The sequence below is a fragment of the Panthera uncia genome (genome assembly GCF_023721935.1).
Source record: "Panthera uncia isolate 11264 chromosome C1 unlocalized genomic scaffold, Puncia_PCG_1.0 HiC_scaffold_3, whole genome shotgun sequence".
NCBI classification, from domain to species: domain Eukaryota; kingdom Metazoa; phylum Chordata; class Mammalia; order Carnivora; family Felidae; genus Panthera; species Panthera uncia.
In genome coordinates, this window is record NW_026057584.1 from 36942950 (window position 1) to 36962230 (window position 19281).

The following is a 19281-nucleotide window of genomic DNA, read 5'->3' on the forward strand; positions in this document are numbered from 1 at the left end:
CCTTCCTACTATGCTTGGAAAAATCCAAACTCAAAGTCTGGGCTGAAAGACTCTCTACTAGGACACCACTGCTTCCATGATAGTTTGATCACAGCAAGGCTACATTTTCTAAGTCTGTAAACCAAAGTATTTTTTGTTCTGAAGATGCCCTATTCTCTTCCTACTTTACCTCCCATATACCTCCTCATAACTCAGTGAGAAATGCCCTCTGGAATAATAAGCAGAAGTCATTCCAGGAGTTGTAAATGATACCTGCCTGCTTCATAGCCAGGCAGTGTATAGAGAAGCCTGCCGATCAGAACATGCCACACACTTTCACAGAGACAAGTGCCATCCCTCACATTCAAGGGAGAAGTCTAGAGAGAAAACAGACCTACACAACCCCAGAGGAAACTCTGCCTCTTGCCTGTACAAACCAGCATAGGTTTATACATACATACATGCATATATACACAGATTGATTGATTTAAATAGTGTGTGTCTATATCTAATATACTTCATGCCATATTATGAATGAAATATATATATTTATTTCATTATATATCATGAGATATACATTTGTTATATATTATACCAGATCTTTGGGAAAAAACAATATCATAAAAGAGAAGGACAGTGGTAAATCGTATTATTGTTTGACATTATTTACTACCCCTTCTTGTAACAGGATTATATAACTCTATTCATTTGATCTGTGAGATGGAGTGCCTTGTCCTAGTTCAGGCAGCTACAACAAAATACCACACACTGGGTGGCTTTTCAACAACAGAAAGTTATTTCTCACTGTGCTGGAAGTTGGAAGTCTGAGACTGAGGTACCAGCATGGTCAGGTTCTGGGAAGGGTCCTCTTCTAGTCTACAGGCCACCCTCTCCTTCTTGTGTTCTCACACGTGACAGAGAGAGAAATCTGGTCCCTTTATTGCTTTACAATCCCATTCACCAGGGCTCCATCCTCATGACCTGTTACCTCCCAAAGGCCTCACCTCATATCATTGCAATGGATATTAGATTTCAACATAAGAATTTGATAAAGGGACACAGCATTCAGTCTATAACACGCTTCCTTTGGGACAAACATACTTTCCATTCTATTGACAATGCATTTATCCTTATGACTTACTTTGGCAATAACATGAAAGCAGATGTAATGAGCTCCGCATCCAAACAAAACTTTTAAGAGCCCTTGCAGGTTTCTAGAAGCCCTCTTGCTCTTTTCCTTCTCTCTCAAGAAAGGCTTGGTGCATATTAAGTCCCCTCTATCTCCCGGGATAAAGGCATGTGGAAGCAGGAGCTGAACCGGCATTGACTTTCAGCCAGCATTAAGATATAAACAAGAAATAAACTTTTTTTTCTTATAAGCCATTAAGATTTGTAGATTCACTTGTTTCCACAGGACAGCTGACAAATAAAAGGAGCAAGACTAACAAACTGAATAAGAAAACCTGGAAGGAACATTAGTAGCCTCAGGATATTTTGAAATAATATGGCATCTGTAAACAAGATTAGACTATGATATAAGTGAATAATCAAATACTTAAAAAGAGTGTATAAATTAAAACTTCATCTGAAATCAACTTAATGGGTGGGCTGTATAATGAAATTGTCATCATAAAGACTAACTAGGTGATCTAGATAGAATAGGGCTTCTCAACCTTATTATGCTTACTGGTCATCTGGAGATTTTGTTGAAATGCAGATTCTGATCTAGTAGTCCCCAGATAGGGACTGAGAAATTGCAGTTCTAACAAATTCCTGGGCATTCTGATGCTGTTGGCCCAGGATTCAGAATTTGAGAAGCATTGTAGTAGATCCTTGCTTTTCAAAGTGTGGGCCAAAGACCAATAGCTTTATCACCTGGAAGGTTGTTAGAAGTGCCATGCTTATCCTCGTATGGAGTAGCAAGGATGTAGAGGAGTATCTCTCACATTATGGTCCCCATACCAGCAGCATCAGAGTCACCTAGGAATTTGTTAGAAATGCCATTTCTTGGCCCCACGTGAAAACTACTGAATCTAAACTCTAAGGATGGAATCTATTGATTTATTTTTTAGTAAGACTCCCAGGTGATTCTGATGCACACAAAAGTTTGAGAACCACTGATTTAGAAATAACAACGTCTCCCAGAATGTTTCCCAGGAGGAAAAAAACATGAGATAAGAAATTGTGAGAAAAAAGGTAAAACAACAGATGTTAGAGTGTCAAAGGAAGTCATAAATGATGAGAAGAGATTCAGTGAAGGTGAGAAGGGAGAAGTTTTCAGATCAAAGGACCCATTAAATGCAAAGCAGAATGAATAAAGACCCACATCCAGACACACCAGCCTGTAAATACACAAAGAGAGAGTCCTAAAATTGTCCATATAAAAAACATTTTTTGTTCAAAAAATCCCATGTAATTCATTTACACTTTTAATTTACAAACTCTATAATTGATATTGGTGCTTTTATTCTCCTGCTAAAAATAAGCTATATGAAATTAAAATGAGTAGAGATTAAACCCTCTCAATTTCCTTCCCATGTACCCTTCAAATTACTTCTAAAAGCTGTTTTGACAAATTATTTGGGAGAGCAGTGGAGCAAAACATGCATGATTTCAGATAAAAGTTATAGCTAATTTGTTTTTTGTTCTTGGTCATGAGGCAAAACTGCTTAAATTAAATGGTATTTGAGTTTTGTTACCTTTTCAATGCATCAACTGGACTTTTTTTAAGTAAAAATTTTTTTTAATGTTTATTTATTTTTGAGAGACACACACACACACACACACACACACACACACACACACAGAGTAAGAGTGGAGGGAGTGAGGGACAATGAGAGAGGAAGACACAGAATCCAAAGCAGGCTCCAGGATCTGAGCTGTCAGCACAGAGCCCGACGCAGGCCTCAAATTCTTAAGCCACAAAATCATGACCTGAGCCGAAGTCAGAGACTTAACCAACTGAACCACCCAGGCACCCCCCAACTGGATTTTTTTTTTAATAGAAGTGATTTTAATTGCTGGTTGTTAGAAAGCAGTCAATCTAGCTATAATCTGTTTAGCAGGTTTGAGTCTACTTAATATAAATGTTAAACTATGTAATTAAGTTAATATTAAACACATGTACAATAAAAATGTTATGTTAGACAATAAATTTGTCTGAAGGATTTTATTTTGACAAATCAGAGAAACTGAACACGTTTCATTAATACAGGGGAAAAGTTACAAATTTATGAGGAATTTCCAGACCTTGTTGTGATTTAATTATCAACTCCCTGTTGAGGATTTCTTAGGAGCCTACCCCAGGCTCTAAGGAAGCAACAGTAAAGCTAGCCACTGTTTATACCCTTATGGAGTTTACATTTTACTGTTGAAAGCATGCAGGAAACAAGCAAAGGGATGAAATCATTACAGTGGTGATGTGTGCCACAAAGGAAAAGAACAAGGTTCTGGGGGTACCCTTACAAAGGGTGCTTAGGGACCCTTGCAGAGGTAGAGACCCAAAGAATGACAAGCAGCCATCCATGCATAGTAAGGGAGTAGGGAAATCATGGCAGAAGGAAGAACAAATATGAAAGTCCTCACAGAAGGAAGACTTTGTGGTCTCCTAGGAAGGCAAGAGGGAGGCACAGGATAGAAATAGAAAAATAAGCAGGGGCCAGACCTATACAGGTCTGATGGTTATGATAACGAGTCATGAAAAGTCATGGAGTTTTAAGCAGGAAGTGATGTCATTGAATTTTTGTTTTAAAAGTATCACTTGCACATCTATTAGAATGATTATTATTTAAAAAAAAATAACAAAATAACAGGTGTTGGCAAGGATGTGGAGAAACTGGAACACTTGTACAGTGCTAGTGCAGCTGCTGTGGAAAACAGTATGGTCCTTCCTCAAAAATTAAAAATAGAATTATCATACGACCCAGCAATTCTACTTCTGGATATATACTTAAAAGATTTGAAAGCAGGGACTCAAATACTATTTGTACACCAGTGTTCACAGCAGCATTATTCACAATAGCCAAGAAGTGGAAACAACCCAAGTATCCACCAATGGATGAATGGATAAACAAAATGCGGTATGTGCATATAGTGGAATAATTATTCAGCCTTAAAAAGGAAGGTAATCACACATGCTACAATGTGTATGAAACTTGGAGACATTATGCTAAATGAAATAAGCCAGACACAAAAGGACAGATGTTGTATGATTCTGCTTATATGAGGGACACAGAGTAGTCAAATTCATAGAGTCAATAAGTAGAATAGTGATTATTACCAAGGGCTGGAAGGCAGAAGAAATTGGGAGTTGGTGTTTAATAGGTACAGAGTTTCAGTTTATAATGATAAAAAATTCCAGAGATGGATGGTAGTGATGATCCCACAGTAATGTAAATGTACTTAATGCCACTGAATTAATACACTTGGCTCTTAAATATAGAGAACAAACCGAGGGTTGATGGGGGGTGAGAGGGTTGGGGGGTGGGAAATATTGGTGATGGGTATTGAAGAGGGCATTTATTGGGATGAGCACTGGGTGTTATATGTAAGTGATGAATCACAGGATTCTACTCCTGAAGCCAAGACTACACTGTATGTTAGCAAACTTGACAATAAAAAAAAAAGAAAGAAAATGGTTAAAATGGTAAGTTTTAGATTATATATATTTTACAATTTAAAAACAGGCTAGAAACCTTAAAAAAAATACATATCACTTCTGCTATTTTGTGAAGAATAGACTCGAGTGGAAAAATAACCGGAAGACTGAAGCAGCAGTCAAGGTGAAAGAAAATGGCAGGTTGGACTAGAGAGGGCAAGCCATCCTTCCCACTGTGACATCATTTTAATAACTAATTTTATAACAATAGTATGAAACAAGTATGTTCTACAGCCACAGGTAGGTTGAGCAAGAATTCTTACATTCCTATTCTAAGTGGTTCCACTTTGAGTCAATTTAACTTTCTTTAGGCTAATGCTCCTTCATGTTGTGGATATAGGTGTGGATGTGGGTGTGTGCATGCACTTTGCAGAGAGGGACCATAGCACCACACTCTGAAAAGTGGGAAAATATGTATCTAAGTCTGGTATCATGAGCTCTGGCAGTTTTTGATGTAAATGATACCTTAAAAACACAAAGAAACTGGATTAAAATACACGTCCTATCAATTCTAAGCTTTTATATGGCAGCCTTTGGAATAATCATGAAGACTGGTTTCTCTTTATTTCAGTAAATACTTATATTAACTGGTCCGTATGAATTTTATCCAATAAATGTTTAACAGTATAAGTGGATCGACTTCTTATTCAACCTGCATAACATACACATACAGGAGAAAAAGATCACAATCATTTAAAGTATTTGTGCAAAAGTGCCATTTTCTATACAGAGCATCTGGAAATATGATAATCTCTTTCCAGATATACTTTTTTTTAAATTTCAGGTTAATTTTTTTTTTTTTAATTTCTGTAGTAGGAATGTCTTGGAAAGATGCGAAAGCAGCTTCCATACCAAGATTCAGGTCTGTATTTCAAAGTGACACGTGACATATCATAACGAAAACATATAGAAGGCTTTTTTTCAAGAGCATATTTTGCAGATTGAGGCCAAAGTGTGAAATGACTAATTTTTGATACCTGAGTGCAATATTCAAATATCCTTTCTCTATTCTCATGACCTGTTTAGGAGTAATGTCTTTGTTCTACATGAAGGTTTGACTTAAGGAATACTTTTAGTCTTTACTCTGGCTTTTCTCTCCTCCCTTTAAAACTTGTGAAAACGTGGAACTGTATTACTTGGTGAAAATTTTCAGAATGTATTATTTAATTCTGTCTGTTCTAAAAGGAACATTAGAAAAACAATTCCCACTGGCACATGAACAAATAGCTTCCATTTGTGAAACAATGCCCTTCTGGTTTTTAACTCTCTGACTTCCTGAAAGTTATTCCAAGGAAACAAACTGTAAATGTGGCATTCTATTTGTTCGGATTGAATTGCTACTTCCTAGTGAATCAATATTCAGAAAATTTTACATCTTGCTCAACAGCCAAAGTTCTGCAAACTGTCCACATAACAGCAGCAGAGAGCTAGAAGACAAAGAGGGAAAGGGCCCCACAAATCCTCTGTGGACCACTGCGTAACCTTGGACGATACATCGGGAAAATCTTGCTTCTAATTGGAAGCATACACACACTTAATGCTTTTGCCAGCTGGGAAACTAAAGCTTTTCAAATCTGAGCAGAAAAAATGTACTACATGACTTTTCAGTGGAGGGGTTTCAAAAATAGATTTTCACACAGCTACTCCTACATAGCAAATAGCATGCTAGTTAAATTAACAGTTTATAAGAACCCTAAAATGAGACAAATGAAAAGTAATGTTGTAAGGGTAACATGTTTGTTTTTTGAGGGGAAAGCATTCCACTTCATTATAACTCTGTAACATGAGAACCGGGAGTGGAATTTTACATTTCTTGTATTTACTTGAGTTTCCAAATTAAATCATTATCACAGCTTTCAACTCCACTGACCTGACCCAGATAGTATACTCCATACTCATAGTCCGTCTTCAAAGAGCTCCTACTTAATAAACTGTGTTCTCAATGAGTCAAAAGCAAAAGGCATTTTAGTCTTAAGTATATATATATATACATATATATATATATACACACACACACACTTGAAAATGGCTTTAAAAATTGTCTAATTTAAAAGATAAATAAATGATAAAAATTATCTAATTTGGAATACAACGTAAAAGAGATAATTTTATATTAATTTTAAAGGCACTAAATTGCTATTTAAGTTTTTTATAACATTGTAATGTGAAAATCACAGACTCTACAGCCTGCATTAGCAGAGGGAAAGGACAGCTGTTGAAGACATCATATTTTAGAAAAGCACTTTACATCTTGGCATCTATGTCACATTTAATAAGTAAAGCTAGCTGTGTCAAAGTACAAATTAAATAGCCATATAAATGTCCATAATTATCTTTTATAGGTATTTCCAGAAAAAATAAGAATTGCTATTTTGCTCTTATGAAAGCCATATAAATGTTGTACTCCAGTGTGTGTCAAACTTTTGGGTGCACATGAATGTCCTAGGGATCAAAATACAGATATGAATGCATTCAGTTCCACGTGGCACCTGAGAATCTGCATTTCTAACAACTTTCAGGGCATCCTGCCCACTAGTTTATTAAATGCTCTGCTTTACTGTCTACACCATGTACTTTTTTTGACACAGAAGATATTAACCATTCACTGTTAAGTGAAGAAAGTAGATTTCTAACCAGTATATACTGTATGGTACATTTGGGGGAGGGGGGCAGCATCTCTATGTGCCAAGATTTTTTTTTAAACCCAGCTATTTAAAATAATAACTGGTCAGAAATGTTTATGTCCACTGGATGGGTGGCATGATTCCTCTCCTGCCTAAAATACCTGTTGTTTAGGGAAGACATCTGAGTAGGCTTGAGTGTGGAAACTGAGACCCTCCAGGAAAGGATCTGGAAAGAACCATCAAAACAGACAGAATGTTGACTTGCTCCTTCTAAGGAAACTCACAGGATTGGCCACAGTAGGAGAACTGAGGAGAAGCATTAGTTAAAAGAGAAAGATGCACCAGCCCAGCAAAGTAGCAGTGGTTTACACTTTCAGATAGTGAGACATCTTCAGGATGGAGTAACTAAATGTTTTTTGAGAAAGGAGGTATGTTAAGCACGTATTTTTCGGTAGCATTTTCCAGCCCCCAGCCACCCCCCCCCCAAAAGGAGAAGCACAGAATCAAGGATAAGGGGCTGTGTCCTATGTTCAAGTCTACACAAGAGACTAGACACAAGGGAGATGGAAACAGCATTGGCAGCAGGAAATTGAAGCAAGATGTGACCAGGAGAGTCATTTGTCCAACCTAAGAATCCCTAGAGAAACTGACAAAGATAATAAGTTTTCCAGTATAAAGGAACAGTCCTGGTATTAATTATATGTTCAATTTAAGGGATAGAATGATTCCCCCCAATTACAGAGGACTTGGGGCCATGTAAACCACTAATATCAATGCTATGTAGACAGAGAAAAGGTCTGGAAAAATACATATCAAAATGTTAACTATATTTATTTTTGAGTGATGGGATTGTGATGACTTTTTTTTAATTTGCTTACCTATATTTTCTAACTTAAAAAAATATTACTTCAGAATTGAGAAAAGGCATTTTCAAAATCATACACACACACACACACACACACACACACACAAATACCACATTCCAGTGGTACTTAAGTGATACTTAAGCTGAGACCTAAGGAATAAATAAGCATTAGGCAGGTTAGCTAGGAGTGGGGGTGAGTGGGAAGGCTTTCCACGTGCTAAAGCTTTGGGAGAGGGAAGAGCTCCCTGTACTGAAGAGCTAAGAGATGGTGCAGCCAGAGTGGATGAGGAAGACAACAACCCAGGATGAGACTAGATCTGCCGTCATAAAACAGGGCATGCCAAGCTTTGGAAGCCAGACAAAGCAGTGTGCGTTTCTTCTGAATGCAGTGACAAGTCACTGAAAGATTTGATGTGGGCAGTGACCTGATCTGATTTATGTTTTAAAATATCAGTGTAGGAGAATGGATGAGAGTTAGAGTGCTGGACAAGATTTCTGTTAAGAGCCCTTTGCAGCACCCAGGCAACACAGGACAGCAGCTTTGACTACTGTAATGGAGTTAAAATTGATAGGTCTTGGAGATAGCTGATCTGAGGATAGGGAATTATAAAATACAAACAAAACAAAAACAATAAAGTCTCTAGGTTTAGAGCTTAAGTAATTAAGTGGGTGGAGGTGCCATTTTCTGAGATGGAAAATAGGGAGAAATGGGTATGGGTTTTGTAAGAAAAAAACAAAACAAAAGCAAACAGTTTTAGGCATGTTAAGTTTGAAGTGCCTACACAGTATCCAAAGAAAGATGTTTAGTAGAAGGTTTGATAAATAAGAAGTCATGGATGAACCAGGAGTCATTGGTATCTAGGTAGGAAGAATGTATAACTTATTATCCAAACTAGGACACTTTTGAGAGAAAATGGAGATGTATTAAGAATTTTGCTGAGGATGCTAGAGGGGAGGGGTTGAGAGATGGGCAAAGTGGGTGAAGGAGAGTGGGAGGTATAGGCTTCCTTCCATATGGAATGACTAAGTCACAGGAATAAAAGGTCTAGCATAGTCAATGATACTTTAATAGGTTGTATGGTGACAGATGGTAGCACACTTGTGGTGGGCACAGCATAACATATAAACTTGTCAAATCGATATGGTGTACACTTGAAACTAATGTAACATTATATGTCAACTACACTTCAATTTAAAAAATTGTTTGAAAAAAAGAATTTTGCTGCAGCAGTACACATAAATAGGGCGGGCCACCTGTGGGAGAGAATACAGCGAGAAGAGAAAGAAACAACAAACTGACCTTGAAGAATTCTAATATATATCTTTAAGCACTAAGTGGAGGAAGGATAACCAAAATACAGAAAGAAGAAATCCAAGAGAATTTGGTGACATGGAAGCCAAAAGAAGAAAGAATCTTAACGAGGAAATGTTCAACTGAATCAAATACAGTTAACCACAACTCAAATAAGACTGCAGAGAAAGGTCCATTGGATTTGACAACGTAAAAATAATTGATAACCTCAGCAAAAGTAGTTTGGGTACAGGAGCCAAGAAGAGATTGAGTTGAAGAGTACACATTGAAGAAGTGGAGATAGTGCGTATTCAACTCTTAGAAGAGTCTTGGCTGGAAAGGACAACATAGAGGTCTGCCAGCAGTTGCAAGAGAATGTAGGGTAAAGGTAAAAATGGGTGAATTTAGCATAAGAGGCACTAGAGTATGTTTGAATGATGATGAAAATAATCCAGGAGAAACTCTTCCTTCTAGTAGAATAAACCTATTAGAGTGTTCATAGTAGTATTGTTCACACTAGCAATAACCTGGAACTAACCCGGGAAATATCCATCAATGGGAGAAAAGATGAATACAGTATAGTATAGTCACACAATGGAATTCCATACAGCAGTAAAAATGAATGAACTAAAATAACACACAACAATATGGATCATCTTGGCAAAGTAAGTGAAAAAAAAGTAAATCCTAAACAGTTACATATATATTATGATACTCTTATAAAGTTAAACATGTGTTTTTTAGGATTCTAAATAGATGAAATAAAACCATGTAAAATGGGGAGTGGGTGATGAATATGGCATTTTGGATAATGGTCATCTGGGGTCAAGGAGGAAGACTGATGGGATGATGAAGTGAAACCTGGGGTTAAGATGAAGATTATCATAGCTTCCCAGCTTGTATATCAAGTGGTGGGTTTATAGATTTTTACTACATTATAAAAAATAAAAATAATTAAATACAAAAAAGCCATGAATAGATCTAGGTTGGGAGTATGTCATGAATCATATTCATGATTAATCTAGGTCTGTGTACCTGAGATCCAATGGCCAGCATGGGCATATAGGGGTGGGGGTTGATCAGTCTATAATGATTTTGATATCAGAAAATACTTATATTGATTACACAGCTATCCCCAATATAATGCTGAGGCAGAAGAAAGGAGACTGTGGCAAAGACCAAGAGGAAATAAGGCAGTTCAACGCATTTTCTACAGACAGCAGAGAGGTTCTGTGTCATCTTCAGTTCTGATATTTCCTCCCACCTCTCTTTCTGGGCATCAGAGAATATTCAGTCCACCAATATGAGCTGTTTGGGGACTATTTTCCAAATCTATTATTATTGCTTCAGTTATGACAGCTACTTAATCTCATGTATGGTGAAATGTTCTTGCTAAAGTAATTTCATCTGTGATATTTCTATTGATATAAAACAATATACCTACCATCATTTTAACACACATGATTCATAATCATTTCATTAACAAATGAGTCCTCAAAAGCCTACGTAGTGGTATTATGGAAACTAGATTTTGCCCCATTGAATACTATACTTTCATTTTTCCCTAGGTGGGCTGCTTTATTAATTATTTTAAAGATTTCAAGCCATGTCTTGCATTTATCAAGATCAAACAGCATTTTAAGAACATTTCCTAAACAATTTGTAATTCCTTCCGAGTTTTTATCATCTACAGACTCATCTAATCAGACTACTTTCCCATTTCACTTATGAATGCTTCTGAAAGTTACGTGGGAGAAATTGAAACATATACTCAACAGAAAGCAAGTCAGAACTTTGTTAAAGACAAGCAAATAGGATAGGACAGCCTCAAATGACTTCTTTCTCAAGGCTTGGTTAGCAGCTGCAACACACGCTTCTAAGAAAATTCACAGTAGCTTGGCTTTTGTTCTGTCTTCAGGACGACTCCAGAACACTCGTCAGGCTGTGAAGGAGTGATTGCAGATTTCCTAGGGGTTGTATTAGCCAAATATTTGCCCTGGAAACAGTTTGTTCCCCTTCTCTCTTCTGGTAATTGCACTTCCACACAGAATTCAAGGCTATGTAATGCAGGGATTAATCAGCATCAGCAACACTATCTCACTGGACTACACAGCACTTTTGGAGTAAAACAAGACAGCTGTCAGCCAGATGTTCAACTCTTCTTCTGGATTTTGATTAAGTGATTTGTTGATTCACTCATCTAATATGCATGTAGTTTATTATGGGATAAAGTCTAGAAAATCCAAGTTAACTGGCTAAACCTTGCAGATCTCATGGTGGTTCCCCACCTCCTACATTTCATTGTTGCCTTTCTCCCTTGGAACTGAGAGCCAATGATCTTGCAAGCCAAGACTTGTGATTTGAAAGATCCAGTGTTTTGAAACTTAAAGGCTGTGCCTTAAAGGAAATGAGGCTCAGAGTTCCTGCCATAACAAAAGATTGGAAGGAGACTAGAGAAAAGCCAGACCACCCCACCTCCACAGAGAAAGTCTGTTCACACTCTGAGCAGGACTTTTAGATAGAGGAAAAGAAAAGTTTAGATTCTGTGTCCTGCCCCACCTGGGCTGAATCCTCTAATGCTAACCAGCTACGTTATTCTAGGTAATCCCTTTACTTATCTCTCCCTTAATATCCTCAGTAGTGGTCAGATGTGGTTACTGTGTGGTTACAGCTAGTTGTAAAGTTCTATTACAATGGTAATTACAAAACCAGCAAATAATGGCACCCTTCAGCCTTCTCTTTAGAACCAAATTAATAATCGCTTATTCAAAAAGTATTTATTGAGCAGCTACTTTGTGCTAAAACTATATACACATACTGTACTAGGTACTAGAAACAAAGAAAAAATGAACAAAAGTGCCATTTTCCTGATGCTTGAGACCACCCTGAAACCATGATACAACATGCCTGAGGGTGAACAATGGGTCCAGCTGAAGCTGGCAGAGGGTAAAAACAGAAGCAGCCCAAGTCACATTGATTCCACTGAATAGATGAAACCTTCCTCTAAGCTTGCTGCCTCCAGTCTTCTGGTTATGTGAGCTACTTAAAAACCCTTTCTTTAAGCCACACTTGGGGGTTTTCTGGTTGTTTGTTTTTTTTGTTTTTTGTTTTTTTTTGTTTTGTTTTGTTTTTTTTTGTAGCAGAAGGCATCCCAAGTGATATATAATATCTCCCTCCACCGTTGGCTGCCCTAAGACCCATTCCCACTCTTGGCTTATCAGGTGCAAACTATACTCTGATGGTATCCGTACAAACTATCGCTATGCCCCTAACATTTTCTTATCACTCCAGGAGCACCAACCCCTTTCCACTTGTCTCTGCCCCAAATCTGTCCTCAGTGTACTCTGGCAACCAGCTCGGAACCCCCAATGCCAGTATAACAATATCCTTCCATTTACCACCCCCAAGCCACTCTTGCCTGGTTAGCATCTACTCTTAACAATTTTTTATCTAATTTCCTAAATATATTGGAACTATATTCTTCAAAATATTTTAAACCACAAGATAGAAAATGACATAATCAATCTACAAAGGTTCACTTCACACAAAATTATTTGGTTAGTAAGTCTTTAAAGTTGGATAGTCTAGAATAGGTATCCCCCAATGAGAGGAGAAGCATGGGGATAAAGAGGAGAGGGAAGGATGTGAGGGCCCAACATGTTTGCCCCCATTCCTTATGACTAAAGTCACTGCCTGGTTTGTATCTCTAATCATATCTGACTCTGATTCTCAACATTCCTATTTCTCTCTTCTACTTTTATTTTTTAGGTAAGCTTCATGCCTAGTGTGGAGCCCAGTGTGGGACTTGAACTCATGACTCTGAGATCAAGACCTGAGCTGACATCAAGAGTTGGACACCTGACTGACTGAGTCACCCAGGCACCCCTCTCTCTTCTACCTTTAAGTGCCCTTGTGATTTTATTGGACTCACCTTGATAAGCTCTTCCAAATACGACACCAATTCCAATGTATGTGTGTGTGTTTCTGCACCACCATGCAATTATTTGACACCAGTGGGTGTCCTACAATTCAACTCAATTCTAACACTATCTACCTGGAGATAACATCAGATTCCACAGGTTAAGGGCTCAGTCATACAAAACTGCCTCTTCCCCCACTTCAGATGCCAATCACAAGTTCAGTTTGTCACCTGTGCTTCTGACAAACTGGCTATAAATCAGGGGTTCCAATGACCCATTCCTCAGGTTGCATTAATTTGCTAGAGTGGCTCACAAAATTCAGAGAAATATTTTACTTCCTAGATCACCCATTTATTCTGAAAAACTATAACTCGGAAACCGCCAGATAGTGGAGATTCATAGGGTGAGGTATGTGGGCAGAGGTGTGGAGCATCCATGGTCTCTCCCAGTGCACTACTCTTCCAGTAAATCTACATGTTCACCAACCTGGAAGCTCCCTAAATTCTGTCCTTCAGGGTTTTTATGGAGGCGTCATTACTTATGCACAATTGATTAAATCATTAGCCATGGGCTAGTGATTCAACCTTCAGACACTCTCCCCTCCCTGGGGGTCAAGGGGTAGGACTAAAAGTTCCAACTATAATTATTGTTGTTTCCCCTGGCAACCAGCTCCCATCCTTAGGTACATTCCAAAAGTCACTCACTAACATATACTTAGGTGTGGCTGAAAGGGGTTTCTGATGAATATCAAGGCACTTTATCATCCTTATCACTTAGGAAATTCTGAGTTTTACGTACTGTGTTCCAGAAACACAGTATCACAACTTTCTATCTTAAGGTTAGTAAATTAGCAACTTGAATTCTATCTGCAACTTTAATTCTCCTTTGCCATGTAAAGTAACATGCTCTGGAGATTGGAGTGTGGTAATTTGGGGGGGGGGACATTATCTTGCCAACCAAAGTATTTTTATGTTAGGGTTCTCCAGAGAAACAGAACCAATAGATGTGTATATATAGAGAGATTTATTTTAAGGAATTGGGTCATGTGATTGTGGAGGTCTGATAAGTCCAAAATCTGATGGGGGAGGCAGGCAGGCTGGAGACTCCAGAGGGAGTTGCAGTTGTAATCCAAAGGCAGTCTGCCATGGAACTGGAAGAGCCAATTGCTGATGAAGTCCAAAGGAAAATGCTGCAGAATGCTTTCCTGCTCTGGGGAGGTCAGTCTTTTGTTCCATTCAATTGCTTGGATGAGGCCTATTCATGTCATGGAAGGCAACTGTAAATATCATCTAAGATCACCCTCACAGAAACATCTAGAAAAATGTTTCACCACATATCTGGGCACCACGGCCCAGACAAGTTGACACAAAAAATTAACCATCACAGTGTTACCCTGCCAAAGAGACAAAATGTCTCAATAATCCATTTATGTTTATGTCTGGCTATTCCCATCAAACTGGTGATGGTATAGCCAAAGAGCAGGCACTCTCTAACTGCCAGTGTTTTATCCATGCTGTTTCTAATTCACCCTTTAAAGCTTTCTTAAGGAGTCCTTTTTCTATGCAATCCCATAATACCTCTACTTATTGAGTGTATATTATGTGACGGGCACTATTTTGTTTTACATGTATTACATGCATTTTACATGTTTTAACTCAATTAACTGCAAGGCCATTGAATCTATTATTTTTCTTGTGTTGGAGAAGAGAAAGCTGAGGCACATGGAGATTAGTGATTTGGCCAAAGTCATTTAATTGAGCAAGTGACCACAGATGGACAAATGCCAAAGTAGGGATGCAAACACAGTGGCCTCGATAGCCGTGCTCTTGATGGCTAGGTTAGAGCACCAAAGCAGAGAAGTTACCTGTGAGTATACTGACTTCGCTATATTCTACCATAGTCAATGTAGGGCTAACTGGCCCACACAGCAGTGGTATCACTAGGACTAGCTAGTTTTTCGAAACTTTTTTGAGTCCAAATACATTTTGATGAGCTGCAGGTTCAATTCAGCCATAGTCCCCATCTCTCCTCGATAGTTTTACTTCCCTCCTCTTCAGGTGTCTATGTTCCCTGCCTGACTTATGGCAGCAATGGGATTTGCAACAACTTTTATAAAGGCCATAACTGCCTTTATCTTGCTCATACACATCTTTCTGTGCTTAAGACATCAATTGGCACATAGTAATACCTGGTCACCAAAACAGAGTCTGATAAGGAGCCATCTGAGGCTCAGAGAAGTTACAGTTGGCCAGAATCACAAGGTCCAGAGGGGAGCAGACTTAGTCTCTCTGGTCCTCACACCCTAAATCTGGTGTTTTGCTCACTACATGATGTATATAGATGGTGCTTCATTCCACATGTCTACAGAATCCATCAGTTCTTTCAGATAAAGCTGCAATGCATAAATAATAATTTATAAAAGCTTGGCTTAGGAGAATAATTCAGGTGTCAACATAATAAATCAAACTTCGCCAAATACATCACTGTGATATGTGGCATTTGGGGCGGGAGAACTTGGCATAGCTCTGTTCCCTAGCAATTTGTTCTTACAGAATTCCTCTTGGATAACTTAAAATCCTAAATTATCTCAATCATCAATGGAGTTATGCAAATAAGGCTAAGGAGACCTATACCCATGAGATTTCATAGATCAGAAGTCTACAAAGACTGCCCCCCAGTCCCCTGTGCATTCACTTTCCCCAGAGAATTGATCTATGACAGAAAGGGACACAAAATAAGTCAAACTGAAGACCAGACCACTGCCAATTATGATTTCCTAGACAAGAAAGTTTGACAGTGCTACTCAACTATTAAACAACCTTTGACTTGGAAATGTCATTGTTCTGGCCTAATAGGCCATACATGGATGAGAAAGGACAAATAGTGAAGTTAATGAGGACTTTAATCACACAAGAGCTTATAGCAACATAAAGGTCAATTAAGTAATCAAAATGGATATAACACACATATAAACTTATATACACTAACAAGGGCCAGCACTGTTTCCCAAAAGCATTTAAATAGTACACCCAACAGATTCATACTCCTTTAATCATACAATCAAGATATTGTGAAAAACAACACAAAATATGTTATAAAATGCAGTCTCCCATATAATGTTCTACATCATATCATGTTGTAGAAATAAACTTATTTAAACAGTAACTTCAATTTTTTCTCAAATGTTTGTTTTCTTCATCAACAGAGATCCTCCGATCCATATGCTTTTCTCTCTTAGCATGAGAACTTCAGTTTTGTTGGTTCAGCAGCGTGCCCAACTCAAAGGCTGTAGTTCCAGGCTTCCTTGAATCTAGACATGGCCATGTTTCCCAGTGTTCAGTGCAATGTAAGTAGAACTATGTGGAACTCCTAGAAAACCTGCTTAAAGGGAATACACTCAGCTAGGAGGAATAAGCTTTGTCCTTTCTCCCTTCTTTCCAGCTGCCTGGATCACAGACAGAATGGACAGAGATGCAGCTAGGGTAGGGGGTGTTGGAGGAGGTCATTAAGATGATGGGACTGCCAGTTGACCAGAGAGTTACACTGGGGCAATCAGAGGCTCCTAACCTCTACCTCTGTCCTTGGAATGTGCATTCTGCCCACTGTTCCTATTCTAGAAACTGCCTCAAGTACCCAGCCTTGGAAGAGTACTGTGCTGTTGAGACCATTTGGACTATGTACAATATTGAACCTATTCAGGCCTCTACATAAACTTTCAAGATTCTGGCAGGCAAGTACGAAGATCTATCCATATTGCAGCCACCCAAGACAAGCCTCCTATGTAAGTTCCCTTCCTTATTAGAACTGACACCTATCAAACTGGAATGGTCAGCTTTTTCTTGGGGCTGCCCTCCATGTATAAAGGCCACTTGGGAATTTCATCCAGGGAACTCTCAAAGCTTCAAACCAACATGAGACATAAAAGAAGGAGACCAGGATGTTGATGACCAGGGAGCTGCTATAATAGCCCTGAGTTGCCTAACTCCAGACCTCATATTTCTGAGAGAAAAATAGACCTTACTTTGTTTAAACTACTGTTATTTCTCAATCACTATAGTTAAAACATGTCCTAATTGATAGACTCCATCGGGCATGAGCTTTAGTGTCAAGATCAAATATTAAGTTTGAATATTTGTTTTAACTTTTTTTGACATTTTTTAAGCAGTTTGTTTCAGTCTCTTTATTTTACTTGCTGAAATATTACCAGAGATATTAGGTTAATAACTTGACAGGAGACTAATCTGGTCAAAGGACAGAATAATCAATGCATGCAGGACATGCATCAAGTTTCTTCCTTGTCCAGGGGCACCTGGGTGGCTCAGTCGGTTAAGCATCGACTTTGGCTCAATTCATGCTCTCATCTTTCCTGAGTTTGAGTCCTGCATCAAGCTCTGTGCTGATAGCTCAGAGCCTGGAGCCTGTTTCAGATTCTGTGTCTCCCTCTCTCTCTCTGCCCCTCCCCTGCTCACACTGTCTCTCTCTCCCCAAAATAAACATTAAAAAAAGTTTCTTCCTTGTCCCAACACTGATTTCTGATCTGAAACCAGAAATCCAAAAGCCATTTTGTGAGCATAATCTCCATGGTTTCATCCATTAGCAGATGAATCTGCCCATAATTTCAGAATCTGTAATTTACTAATTTCCACGTATAAAACTTGGAGTTTACTTTGGCGTTCCATCACCAACAATTTCTTAAATACACACACCTATGAGAGCTTAGTCAGCTTTCCTAAAGTCTGTTTACTCCAAATGGTCATCGTCTGGGAAAAGTCTATTTAAAACTTGAGACTCGGTCAGTTAACATGGAAAAAATCTTACAGCCTCGTTCTGGTTAATGGCCTTCACCAGATGTTGCTTAGCTGGCTCTATCCTCAGTATCTCCTATGAGTCAAAAGTTAGATTCCTAATTCAATAACCGAATTAATGTTAATTAATCTCAGGTTTGAATTTTTGACACCTATACCCCCCTAACTGTGCCATGTATTTCATCCTGCATATCAGGAGTCACCTCTTGCCTGGTGTTTTCACTTTTAGTGATGCTAGGATTGATCAGAGTATTCAATACTCCACATCAACACTTCAACTAATGGTTTCTGCATCTGTTGATGACCATTATCTGCGTCAGTTATTTCATTAGAGCTTGCAAAATGGTAATTTTTTCCAATTCTATTTTTCCTTCTGCATTTATTAGCTGGAATGCATCTGTACAGAAAAACTTTCCCTCATCTACTAACACCATTTGATTACGCTGAAAAATAGTTTACACCAGAAAGTCAATATGAATACTTAATTCTTTTCCTTTAATTATCAAATTTCAGAGTAATGAGCTGTGCCCTGGCTCCACTTGTTCTTAGTCAACCTAGAAGACTCCAGATATGCCATATTCATCATCACATTGGCCATGAATATTAATGAGTGTGCAGCCACTGAACTCATGGCTGTCTACAAGACCTGTTTCCTGACTCTATTAACCTTCTCTTTATGCTCGAAGAGCATGTGGGAGGAAAACAAAGCAAAATAACTAAGTCACGACCAGTCTTAGTTAATGTGAAACAGATGCCTCCTTGCTTCTCTGTTCAACACCCTGCCTGGCTATTCTCCCTAATTTTTTGCTCCCTTAAAACACCATTTGGTGGACAACACCAAGAGCAACTCTAATGTAAAATATGGGCTTTGGGTGATAATGGTGTATCAATGTAGTTTCATCAATTTTAACAAATGAACCACTCTGGTAGGGGATGTTGATAATGGGGGAGGTTATACATCATGGGGGGGGCAGTATACGGGAAGGAGTATATGGAAAGTCTTGATACGTTATGCTCAATATTTCTGTGAACATAAAACTGCTATAAAAATAAATGCTATTTAAATAAATAAAAGGCACCACTTGGCTGCCATAGTTTGTCTGTACCATCATCCCTTCAAATCCTGTTTCATTATATGAT